This window comes from Aphelocoma coerulescens, chromosome 1A (genome assembly GCF_041296385.1).
Source record: "Aphelocoma coerulescens isolate FSJ_1873_10779 chromosome 1A, UR_Acoe_1.0, whole genome shotgun sequence".
Classification (NCBI taxonomy): domain Eukaryota; kingdom Metazoa; phylum Chordata; class Aves; order Passeriformes; family Corvidae; genus Aphelocoma; species Aphelocoma coerulescens.
This window is the reverse complement of record NC_091014.1, coordinates 17,394,507-17,408,252: the sequence shown is the minus strand read 5'-3', so window position 1 is coordinate 17,408,252 and position 13,746 is coordinate 17,394,507.

Here is a 13,746-nt window from a genome sequence, read left to right as displayed (position 1 = left end):
TGCAATGAAGAGCAATGAAAAGGAACTTGACTATGAGTTACTGTGCACACCCACACACCCCAAGAATGGAAGAAGGTTCGGAGAAAATGGGTTCCTGAAGCTCAGGGAAAAGTATAGGGAGTAACCACAGCTGTTGGAAAGAAAACTCAACACAAAGGGGATCTGAGCTAGCCCAGGCAGTATGTCTGGCTGAGTCCAACATAGAGTACAAAATCGGAGCAACAAACAAAATGAATTTTGAAGAGTGGAAGTGTCTTAAATTCACTCAACCCACAAATTCTTTCCCCCTGATTGTGGATGCCCAGCATCATGATAGTTGGCAAATAAGACACCAGTAATAGTAATCATGTTTGTGTTCTGATTCAGCTGTGTATTGCAATTGCTATAGAATGCTTGTGTTGTGATTTCAGTACATTGATGGTTTCTGCTGTGAGAAGAATGCAAAAGATACTACACCGGGCCAAGACATATGGAAAATTCTGGTTTTAATAACTATTTATGATCTGATTATCTTTTAGATGGTTGTCCCTGTCACTGAAATCCTAAGGAGACCCAGCAGTCCAAGTTTACGTATTTCTGTGATCTCATCATTTCAAGTGTAAACCAACACTGTCAGCATGATGCGTCAAAATGCTTCTTTACCTTAGAAGTCCTAATCTTACAGATCAACTACCTTTCATATTTGTGCTAGTGTACTGGTACATAAGATACCCTTGCAAGAGCACATTCAGTATATTGAAATTCTTGAAGAATAAATTGGTCACTGAACATTTCTTACTGTTTGGCAAAGGTCTGAGTTTTTAAAGGTCATGAAGGTTAGCGTTTGTAGTGACCTTTGTAAACACAGTACTACAGATGAAACAGTTTGCACTCCTGCCAAACATATAAAACCACTGCAGCTCTAGCTCATATTCCAATAATCTTAAAAGATGCCTTTTTATTACCATGAAACAATATGTATGACAGTATTAAAATATAGTGTAATTGTTTCTTTCAGATTAAGAAAACCTATGTGGTCTTGTGATTCAATGTACATTGGAGCTATCAGTTGTCTGCTTTCCCTTGCAGTTCATGAGACATTAACTTTCTCTTCTTTTCTGAAATCTAGAAACCTTTGTGAGGTGCTTAGAAATATTTACAGTAAAAAATGAAAACATTCTTAAATTTGAAGTACCTCTATAGTCAAGTATCCTTTAGCTGTGGCACATTTAAATCGTTCATTAGATCTTGGAAGCTTAATTTCTGCATAAAATAAGGAAGGCTCCCAGCATCCTGCAGGCTTGTCTGAATATCCAATTACATCAACAAGCTGTAAAATCTGTTCTCTTTTAAAATCATTCATTGGTTGACTTCTGAATGTATATAATTTATTTTCAAATTTAAAGACAATGTTGATACCCCTATAAATGCTCTTTTAGTTGCCAATTTAAAATCCTACTGAGGGGAAAATGAAATCTATCAGATCCATTGTGGAACATGTATGTATTGAAAACATGTGGGAAACTACATCAATTTACAGCAGTGTAGAAAGTGGCATAAAAATTAGTCAGAAGAGTTCAAACTCTAAAATTCAAACTATCTTATGTGAATCAGTCATGAATAATTACCAGCTTTTGAAAAATACAGCTCCCATGAATATCTAAGTGTGAATTTTAACTTTGAATTAAAATTCTCTTACATATAGCTATGTTTATATTAAATTAGTAGAGATGTCCAAACAAGCAGACAATTATGATCAGCTGAAGCTTTCCAGTACTGAATAACAGAAGTAGTTCCTAACATGAGAGAGCATTCACCTCTCTTGCTCATCATTTGCCATTGGCTTATGCCTGATACTATCACATCAGTCTGCAGTGGAACCAAATTTAAAGTGACACAATGCAGTGGAAGAATCATGTTGAACAGGAATAGAATAAAGCTATTTGTTACTAAAAGAAAGTCCCATAAATTCTGACAATAACTGACTATGAATTATGTCTAGTAGATAATTGTTCATAATTGGTCTATTCTCTTTGATGGCAAATTCATGCAGTGGCAGATTTTCTTAAGGCTTATGCTTAGGTATTTGGGCATCTGAATTCTTATAAAGTTAATTTGCAGATAAATAGAACTCTATTCTTGAAAATCCCCAGTGTTCACAGAATGTAGAAATAAATAAGAAAACAGTCTTGCATAAAATTTACACGTAAAGCCCAAAGTGTGTCTGGAGAAGTAATTTTCTCCCTAACCAACTAGTAATCAGAAACAAAAACCAATATGAACATTTTTAAATGAAAAATGAAGTCCAGAGACTTGTACCAAGCCATGGTTTCCATTCAACACCTTAGACTGTCTACATTCATCAAAAGAACAGCAGTAGCAATGGTACATCTGACAGCTCTTATGAATGAGACACAGTCTGGTCTTTTCCATATGAATAATGCTGTTCTGTGCTGCATTGTATCACTTCCATGTGTTGTCTGTAGATCAAAACCATTAAATCACAGGAACAGCCAACTCTGAGAATATAATTACAGACCCCTTTAACTTCAATTTTATCAGTTAAACACTTATGGGAGAACACCCATAGGGGGTCAGACCAGACATTTTTGAAGTCTGGCTTGAATGAATCCTACATCTGAATATGGTGAATACTTTGGAAAAGCTTTGAATTAATGATTCATCTTATCCAACTGAAGTGTTGGAGGCTATGGTTTTATACTGTAAAGAAGTGAATGGCAGTACTGAACAAAGATATTTCCAACCTCTTTCCATCACTGTGCTGTAACTAACTTCCTTTCCTCTCACCTGCTCTGACACTAGTTTTTCACGGGATGAATTGTGAACAAGGCTGTGGAATTGCTGCTACTTTCAAGGAAAAAAAAAAGAAGAGAAGTGTAAGGCTCTCTTAGGATCAATCACTAACTTGATTTCATTTCTAACCCCAAACTAAAAATGTCTGTGTAGGGTTCACCTGATATCTGCCTCACTAAGGGAGCAGAAATGAGTAGCAAAGTATTGGGAGAGAAGGTAGGCATAACATAAAACCTTTGAAGGTGTTTTATTCATCAATTATTTTACATTATGAAAGTATGACCTAAATAATTTCAGGCTTGCAGAATTCAAGACAAAACTTTCCTTCTTCTTTCTTGTACAGGAACATCTAGAGGCACTTAAGCCAACTCAGAGGCCTAGAGTTACACTGAGGGGATCAGGGCCCTGCAGTCTAAGACACAGCAGATGTGTATGTTGACCCTTCTATTCAATGCTCTCCCAAGTCTCAGCTATCAATGCTTTAGAGACTCTGTGAATCTTTTATCTAGTCGAGCCACAGATGGACATTTCTTTAATTAGTTTTGAGTAAGAGCCTTTTGACATATTTGGTCTGGAACTTCGTATCTTAAGTGTGTGAAAAAAATATTCTTTCATTTGCTGTCCACCACCACATGACAACTTCATTGGATACTTTTCAGTTTGTAAGCTGTGAAAAATAGTAAACTCAAGTGTCTGTATACTGCCACCAACTCTTCTGTTCCAAGTTGAAGAGTTGGTAATCTCTTCATCAGCCCTTCATCCTCTTCTCTCTTTTTTCTTATTCTATTATATCTCTGTTGAGACTGGACAGTCAGAATTTTACACTGAAATGCAGCCACTACATGAACATACCATCCATTTACATGGTAACCTTAGCACATTTTCTGGTTTGCTTCCTATTCTGTTCCTAACAATTCCCAGCTTTATGTTTGCCACTGTGGCTGCTAAATAACACTCAAAAGCCATCCTTTAAAATTACTCACCTCAGCTTTTATTCTCTGTCTGACAGTAACTATTAGAGTGAATTGTTTCTCTTCTGTGTAACACCTTATGTTAGCTGATAGGAATTTTCTTTTCTTTTAGACTTGATCAGATAGTGCCATGGAATTCTTTTTTAGGTCTTCACAGTTTGCTTTAAGTTAACCATCTTAAGTAATTGACGCTGGCTGGCTCGAATATTCAAGCCCTGGCGTGCCCTCAGTCAGAGGGAACACTGCGTCACTTCCACGACATCCTCAGAACATCTTTGGTGGAAAAGCGAGGCGCAAGATGCGCGTGCTGCTTCCACCTCAGAGGAGACACAACAGGCAGCCGGTGTCAAGGCTCGCGTCAGCCCGGAGGCAAAGGAACAGAGAGGGGCCTCTGGTGTGGGCTCCAGCAACCTTATTTGCAGGACAGTCCAGGGACCAGCAAAGGCCCCAAGAAGTACAGAACACAGCTTTTTATGGGGGGGGGGGAGGGGGGGGGGAGGGGGGGGGGAGTGGAGCAAGGCGGGGAAAAGAGAAGCAACCAATGGGATACAGACAAAGAGGAGGATACAATTTTCTAGAACGAATGGGGAAGAAAGGGAGGCAGGAGTCACGACAGGGAACCAATAAACTTCCAAAGAACAAAGAACTTTCCAGAACAGGGGGAGGTAGTCTGACCTCAGGAACCACCCAGGGGGAGGCAGCTTAGACCTCAGTCACATCCTCTGATCCACCCTCTGACCCACTGTCTTGGGTGGGGAAATCCACCCAGTGGGTGGCCCTGGTTTGATTGGCTTTCCATGGTCTTGGCCCAAGAGTGGGCTGAGCCACCCAAACAAGTAATTATTTATCATTTGCAAATTTTACTACTTCACTAATCACCACCCTTTCCTTGATATTTTATGAATTTATTGAAGAGTTTATGTATCACGTTCATGTCCCTTGAAGATAAGGATTTCCACAGTGTAATCCTCAACTAAAAAATTGCCACTTATTTGTATTTTTCATCTATTTTAGTGAGTCATTAATGCATAAGAGGATATATCTCTTAACCCAGAACAGTTTTGTCTCTCAGAATGTGGCAAGCAACCTTACCAAAAGCTTTCTGACAATCACACTGTGATGTACTGACTAGATCACATTTATTCAGTTTGACTCTGAGACTACTAAAGGATTTGTGAAGTATAATATTGCTTGAAGATAAAAGAAAAGTTGAATCTTTATTCCATTTTATTATATATTTTGAGATACAAGTGTATTATATGCTGTTTCTCATACCTATTCAATCTTTCTGCCTACTGCAAGCAGTTTGCCCTGCTAGTTGTTGCTTTTTCCTTTAATTTTGAATATTCTTATTTTGTATTTTAAATATATATATAAAAGTTTTGGGGTTTTTTCCTCTAATAACTTTGAACTCCATTGACTGTGCTCACTATTAGAATGGTATTTATTTTTTCAGATCTTCTGTGCTATTTAAAACTAAGTTAGGATTTGCTTCTCATTTTCCTTGACTTGAAACTCCAAGAACTTTTGCTACGACATACAACCCTTGCTGTACAACCCTTGCTTCATGTTTTTCAGATTAAAACAGTGATAATTCTTTTTTAGAAATCTGCAATTATGCAGCAAGTTTTAACCTCAATACTTCCCCAGGTGACTGCTTTTCATTTTATATTATACATTTTTGTATTTGCTTGTCTTCTGTGTTCTGCTGCACACAGACAAACCTTTTCCTAGTGTGTCTCTACTGAAGAAAACAAAGATACACAAGGGACAAATTCAGCCAATTATTTATATTCATTTGAGAGTTTCTTTTTTATTTAACTAGTCGTCATTGATTGTTCCATTTAATAGTATCCTCAGTTTAATCTTTCACCCTTTCAAGGTGAAGGCCCTTTGTCTGAAAGTTTTCCCAGCTGAGTTTAAAAGGACTGCTACTGACAGTAAATGAGATTTTTCTGTGACTCAATAGGCAAGCCCAGCACTTTCCAATAATTGGGTCATGAGTTCAATTCCCTGACAAAATAGATACATCATAAATAATATCCTTGAGGTAATTTCTGCTTTGTGAGTTATCATTCTTCTCGCACTCTACACTGAATATTTTGGTATTGAATCTTTTTGCCATAATCCCTTCAAAAAGAGCAAATTTCAATTTATTGGTTTTTCCATACTTTCTAGATTTTAATAGGAACAGGTAAGGAAATTTCTTTTCTCTGGAAAGGCTAAACTGAAAGCTACTTGTTGAATAAAAATATAAGATCCTATGGGCCCATATATTGAAAGTTGTCCTGTACCTGCTCAGTTTTATCAACTGTATAATGCCTAAGCACTACATTTATTAATACTTGCATTGCATTATTCCCAAAGTAGCTTATACTAAATGTCTATATTACATTATTATATTAATTTCAGTTTATTTTGCTTGAAAATCAATTAAAGTCATCTATTTCTTCATAAGCAGCATCTAATATTCAGATTGGAATTACTCTAGTCATATTAATTAAGAAATCCATAAAGACATTTCTGAGTCATCATAAATGGAAGTCAAATCTTCATCTCACAGATACAGTTTTCCTGTATAGAGTCAATTAATCTTCTTTCAATAATCAGAACAAGGGAATTGGATGTAAGAAAACTAAAAAAGAACATTTTTTTTTTCTTTTAGAGACCATTGTCCTGTGTTCTTATAGCCGTTAAACAGGGAACATTCCCATATGAAAGGTAATAAGAGTTATGAGTCCTTTTAGTTGTCTTTTGGCATTACAGCAGATACTACATGATCTTATCAGTAAGACCACAGTAAACCCATGAATGAACAATGCAGTTAGAAGTCAGGACAAAGCACGTTTTTAAGCTTATAATGAAGTATAATGGAGCAATCACCTGATTTTTCAGGTAGAGTTTTACTTTACCTGTCTCACTGATAGCAGACCAAACTCAACACATGGGATTCAGTGAACCAAAAATAACAGTTTGGGTTATGTGTCTACCATAACTTATCTTTGCCATGAGTTTCCCTTACAGTCAACCATTGAAGAGACACTGGAATTAATTCATTAACCTTTCAAAATGGAAAAGGTCACTGTTATCTTCTTCCCATACTGAAAAAACTATTTGGATGGAGATTTAGCCTGAATTGTGCCCTTCAGGCAGTGCCCAATGTCAATGTATGAACAGTAGAAACTAGTTCCTTAGACAAAAAATATTTCTTTTTTGAAGCTCAAGGAATGTTCACCTGTGATCTCATTATGAGTTAGGGGAAGAGGATAGGGAACAGGCTTTTCACATAGCACAGGACTGCAGTTAAAAGCTAATTCATATCAAAACAAACAAATAAAAACCCCAAACACACTATTTAGCAATAAAGAAAATCTGATGAAAAAAATTACATGCTTAAATAAAAAGCTGTCCTGTTGTCTACAATATATAATTTCTCAGCAAAGAATTAAGGAAGATATCCTAAGGGAATTATTTTGTAATTTGGGAACATTTTTGGTAAAATCACAAATCAAGAAAATAAAAGAAAAAAATCTAATGGCCTTAAAACAATTTGTTGTCTTATATGGATTTTCCCCAATATTTTACATTAGGGGAAAATGTAAATAATAGAGATGCAAATTTTCACTTCATTTTTTTAATTCAAAAAGGTCCTTTCTTTTTTAATTGAACATTTTCAAATCCTCCAGATTGCAGAAAACCACTACAAAATAAGACTCATGGATTCCTATATTTTGACATACAAAACGTTTAGTTCAAGCTACAATATTGTAGCTTGAATTTCAAGATTGACAATGATGTAGAATCACTCAGCAGCAAAGTTTTTAGGAAATTGTGAACTCTAATAGTCCCCTCAGTCCTCTTGAGTTTCCCTCAGTTTTTTAGAGACATGTTTTATTAGCCAATTTTGTGCAGACAAAACTGTTTGAACACTACCTTCACTGAAAAGTCATTCAGCAGGTTTCAGATTGCTTTTAGCACGTATTTTTTTGGTTTTAAAACTCATCTCTCTGATACCATCACCATTTCCATTCTTTGGTATCATCACTCCACAAGTGTCTGGTTTTCCAGGCTTCCAACTCCTTTGTCAGCCTGGGTTCTTTTCTCACACCCATGTTTTTCGTAAATAGGCAGATATTTGCCTTGTGCTGGTTTTGGCTGCAGTAGAGTCAGTTTTCTTCACAGTGACTGGTATGAGGCTATGTTTTGGATTTGTGCTGAACACAGGATTGATGACAGAGATGTTTCTGTTATTTCTGAGCAGGGTTTACGCAGAGCCAAGGCCTTTTCTGCTTTTTGTACTGCCACGCTGACAAGGGAGTTGGGGGAGCGTGGGAGGTTAGGAGGAGACACCACCTGGACAGGTGACCCCAACTGATCAAAGGGATATTCCAGATCATGTGACATCATGTTCAGTATATGGAGTGGGAAGAAGAAGGAGGACGAGGGGACATTTGGAATGATGGTGTTTGTTTTCCCAAGTCACTGTTACATGTGATGGGCCCTGCTCTCCTGGGGATGGCTGAAAAACCTGCCTGCCCATGGGAAGCAGTGAATCAATTCCTTGGTTTGTTCTATTTGCATGCATGGATTCTGCTTTCCCTATTAGACTGTCTTTATCTAAACTCACAATGTTTTTTTACGCTTCAGATTCTCTCCCTGGTTCTGCTGGTGGGGAGTGAATGAGCAGCTGTGTGGGCCCTGGTGGCTGGCTGGGGTTAAACCACAACACTTGTGTAAAACTATTTACATAATCAAAAAATCCAGATTCCAGTAGTGTTTATAAAATCAGTATCTCAAATATTGCTTGAACTGCTGTTGTTTCTGCTTACCTCTATTTTATATTTCTTCCACTATTTTCATTAATGTGATGAGAGAAGTGACAAGCATGACAGATATGCTCCAAAACCTAAATTTAAATTTTTACATATCTTTGAATCTTGATTTCTAAGTTTCCACTAACTGAGACAAATGCATTTGTTTAGTATCCCCTCACTGAAAGATGATCCTCACACTGGATTTATCAGGTAATTTTAGGCTCTAAAATGAAAAAAAAAAAAAAATCAAAAGAAAGAAAAAACCCACACCAACCCTTTGTGAGTGTTAGTAAATGGTGGAATGCAATTCAAATAACAAGTTTTGCGATGGAGATTGATTTTGAGAGCTTTGGTCCTAGACTACAAGAAGATGAGAGGAAAATTGAAAATGTAGAGACAGTGGTGAATGGATATTACACACTCTAAAGTGAATATTGGAAACTGAAAGATAGTTAGAAATCAAAGAGAGAACTGAAAATATAAAAAATTTAAAAATAATCTCAGATTAAGGAAATGGCATTGTTAAATTGTGTTCATGGTTGAGACAAGAGAAACAAACAAACAAAAAAATCTGTTTCCAACAAGTGTTATAAAGAAGGTATAGAAGAATTGGGTTAAGATCTTCTTTCAATGTAACAAAGAAAATCTTTGTGTGGGAGAAGACCTTTCTCAGGAACAGCCTGGCCTACAATGATCCAATGTGCTTTCAATTTTGGTACAAATCAAATCTCTTTAAATATTTGAATCAGTTCTAAAAAATAGGAAACTGCTGCAGAGTTCATTTTTTTGATGACCCTCTGCTTATGCCATTCTGTTCTGCAGTTTTATTTGCTTCTTATCTATTTAGTTAGTAATCAGTACATTTCTCAGAAGCTATAAATAATAAATACGGTGCATTGTTTTACATATCTTTCTGTGGATCATTTTTGCTTATTCCTTTAGTGAGTTACAATGAATAAAATGCAAGATTTATGCCATTGTTCAATGAAAATGAGATTTGTGTCCACCTCTTTATCTGTCTATGCATCTGCATATTTAAAGGTCATTTTTTAGTACTCTGATGTTCTCCTAAAATCTTGTGAATGTTCATAACCCTCATTCAGTAATTGACATATGGCATAGCCATCTGAGTATTTCTCATTCTTCAGATCATTTTGTTAATTACTTTTCTTGTGCAGACAACAGCACTAACTTACTATTGCTTGAATTTATAACAGAAATATTAGCTTTGACTATGAGTACTCAATAAATTCTTCACCCAAGGTCTGAATAAATCTTATTGTTTCCATCCTTTTGTCCAAGTAGTTGCAGTTTAGATTCCTACCAGCTTTGCAAATCATCTACTATATAGGCTTTCCTTGACTTCCACAGTTGTAAATTTGTCAGTTACATACCCACTGAGGGCACTACTCATTCATTTCCTTGATCCAGGAGATCCCTCTCCTTGCATAAACTCCCTAGATTTTTTGTCTCACAAACATGAACTTCTTATCTTTGTTTCCAAGTGTTTTCACTAGCCCTTGAAAGTAGTGCTAGTGTATCATCGAATATAATTTTGTCTTTAGTATTCTCAGATTTTGACAATGATGACATGTCCTTCATAGATACTTTTGAACATACACATGCACTCAAGCTGTCTCCCACACTGCTCTTTATGCTTAGGGTACACTGCTCCTCACATCTAGCTTATTACTTTAAAAAAAATCCTGAAAATTATCTTTATTTGAGCTAAGAAAACTCATTCTCAAACTAATCAATACTTTTATAGTATTTTAATTCTTTACATCTTTTTTCATTTGTTTCCTCTACTTTTGAACTCAAATTATGTCTTCATTTGTAAGATGACATAGGCCATCTTGCTGGTTAAATTATTCCTAGATAATTGAGATATTAGTCAAGGTCTATGATTTCCCTAATAAACTAACTTAAAAAAAAGCAAAGCAAAAAAAGCTAAGTTCAATGACTTCTAAGAGGATTAAAAATCATAATCCTATCCTGAAATTGTTATTGCTTAGATTAACTGTACAGTGATAACTAAAGACAAGAGATGTAATAAATGTCACCAGTGAAAAATATTGTCAGATAATAAACAGATTTACCTGCTGCCCAAAATATGTTTATTCTGAATCTTCAGAAAAATCATTGGCTAATTTGTGATGCAGGAATTTTTTCTTAACCACCACATTATCTCAGCAGATAATTTAAAAAGTAAACTAATTAACCTTTTTAAAACACCTTTCTAATTAATAATGTCTTTCATAGTTCCATTAGCTATGGGGCCAGCCAAATCCAAGCACTCATATTTAATTTCTCACATATTGATTTATAAAGGATAGTTTATTGCCTCTTGCTCATTAGCAGTTACAAGCAGGACTCCTGCAGGAGGTTATACCTCTTTTGTAATTAAATCACGTTAGGATATCAAAATATAATGCAGATGTTTAACAGTAAGTTGAGATTTGTTGGAAGAGCTAGTAAAATTTTAAAACATCAGTAAAGTGAAACACTTTAGCTGATCTAGCTGTTTTCTTCCTTTGTACTTTCCCACTTCATATCTCTCAATGTAGTTATTCCAGAATTGGTGATGAATTTTGCTTCAAAGGAAAATTTACTATCTTATGCAATGTGTTATATTGAATTTTAGCTCTACAGTCACTGCTATTTAGTATCTTGAAACAGTTCACAATATTTCAAGGTGTTTAAAAGAAGAACTTTGGTCTCTGAACGTATTTTTTCTGAAAGAAAACTTTCCAAAGTAATCAAATTCAATAGAGAACAAAAGCTTTTATCTATTCCAGCTCCAGATTTTCTTCAGACAGAATAGAAAAGGAAGAATATTCATCACAGCCTCATGAAAACTCTTCTCAAGAGGTAATGAATCAAAAAGCATTAATTTTTTATTTCATTTTATTGTGAAGCAGTAAACTATATTGCAGCATCTGTGGGGCATTCTTATAAAACTGGTTAGATCATTTAGCCAAATGAATTCAAGAAGATCAGAGTGACCTAAGCTCAAGGAGACAAAATACTAATGACTTCTTTTTCAGTCTAAATTTCATTTAGTGTTTGTAGCTTAGCTATTTTACAGAAAAACAAACAGCAAACTAAACAACAAAAAATATACACCTCATTTAGCAAATGAATACTGCCTATGCTATTAAGTACTTATATATATGTATACATTGCAGACTGAAAAAAATTAATATTTTCTGAATGTCAGTACCCTAAATTGAAATTTGAAGAAAAGAACTACATCAAAGGCTGTGGACCTTGACCAAATTATCAAGCAGTTATTTAAAAACATTTAAGTCAACAGAAGCATAAAACCACAAAGCCAAAACTGCAAAAGAGATAAAAGAGGCAGGTTTTGTAATCATGTTGTTCCTTCATGTCAGTTCAGTACTCTCTTCCATTTCTGTCTAGGATTTTCTGATGGCTGAATTCAGGTGGAATTTATTGTTTCTGAGGAGAAACAATAAATTCCAGTAAAGAAATGAGGAAGGTCCGTCCTTGCTTTTATTTACAGGACAAAATCTGTTATAAAAGAACCTATTTTACAGAGTGCATGAAGAAAAAAAGTAAAAAGAAGACACATTCTGGAGAAATTAAGCACTACTTTCAGTGGAGAAGGATCAAGAAAGGAAACATTTAAACACATTTTACAGATGGAAGTCCATGGGACATGATGGAATTCATCCACAAGTGCAAAGGCAGAAGGCCAATATCATTTCAAGGCCTTTCTCTTATCTTGGGAAGGCCATGGTGACCAAGGAAGCTCCCTGAGGACTGGAAAAAAAGGAAGGAGGAATAGATGAGCTACAGGCAAGTCGACTTTGATCACTGAGAAAGTGAAGGAGTGTATAACCCTGCAAACCACTTACAGGACTGGAAGTGATTGGAAGTTGTCAGCATGGATTTCTGAATAGGAAATCCTGCCTGACAAACCTGATAGCCTCCTATGATGAAATGAGTGGCTTGGTGGACAAGGGAAGAGCAGTAGATTGTTTTGACCTTAGCAAGGTTTTTGATATCTTTCTCCATAGCATCCTCACTAAAAAATGAGGAGATAACGAGTGGAAGAGAGAACAGTGAGGCCCCAAAGAGCCTGGTCTAGGTGACCCTGCTCTGACCAGGGGGGTTTGCCTAGATGATTTCCTGAGGTTCCTGACAACCTCAGTGATTGTGTGATTGTGGGATAGCAAAAAACTAGGGTCACAGGGTTGTTAGGCAGGAAAATGACATTCCCTGTAGTAGAGCAGTAAGGTGTTAGTATTAAGACTAATGTTAACAAAGCACTGTTAGTGTTCTTTCGAGAAGTCTGTCTGGAAGTGAAGTGATGAGTAGATGAGGATGCCTTTGGGCCTGGAATGGATTTGGCACAGTGATACCACTGAATAATGTATTCACAGAATGCCTAATCTGTTCATCTGAGAGTTTTATTGTTGTGAAAGCATCCTCTTTTTCCAGAGAAAATCTCAGAAGGTTTTACATGTGTGAATGACAGATTCGGGTTACTGTCCTTACTAGGCTGTGGTGATCGAGCTGCTTTCCCACAGAAAGTCTTGGTCAAGTAGTTACCTTGTTCTTCTCACGTTGTTCACATGGTTACCTAGCTGCTGTTGACCTTGCCAGACTGTACTGCACAAAAGGTCCCTGATGCTCTCCTCCAGGTATCTGTGCAGTTTGCAGTTCCATGGTCTCTTATGTAACTCCACCTTTATCACCTGTGAAACCTTGTGGTGTGACCTATAACTTGCTCTGTTATTTTTTATGACCAGAGGCTTCTCAAGTCATACCCCATAGGATATTACTCAGAATTAGGCCAGGGCCAAGTTATACTGCCTTCAGTCTAAACAGTCTGAACACACTCCAAAAAAAAAAAAAATAAAATTCAGACTCCATTTTCACAAAATATTTTGGCAAAAAAAGTATTTAAGTGTGCAAAGTTAGGACCTGAAACACTAAGCCTTTCTCACTGTGCAGCAGAACAAAAGGTAGATGCAGGGGAAAACCACTCATGGTCAGTAACCCTGTTCTTTTCCCTCTCACCTGTCCATTGAGCCATCAAGGAAGGTCATCAGCTAGAAACAACAGCTGCACTGCAAAAACCTTCTCAGAGATTTCTCAAAGTAATGACTTCAAAGCAGCCCATATCCTGCATGGTATGG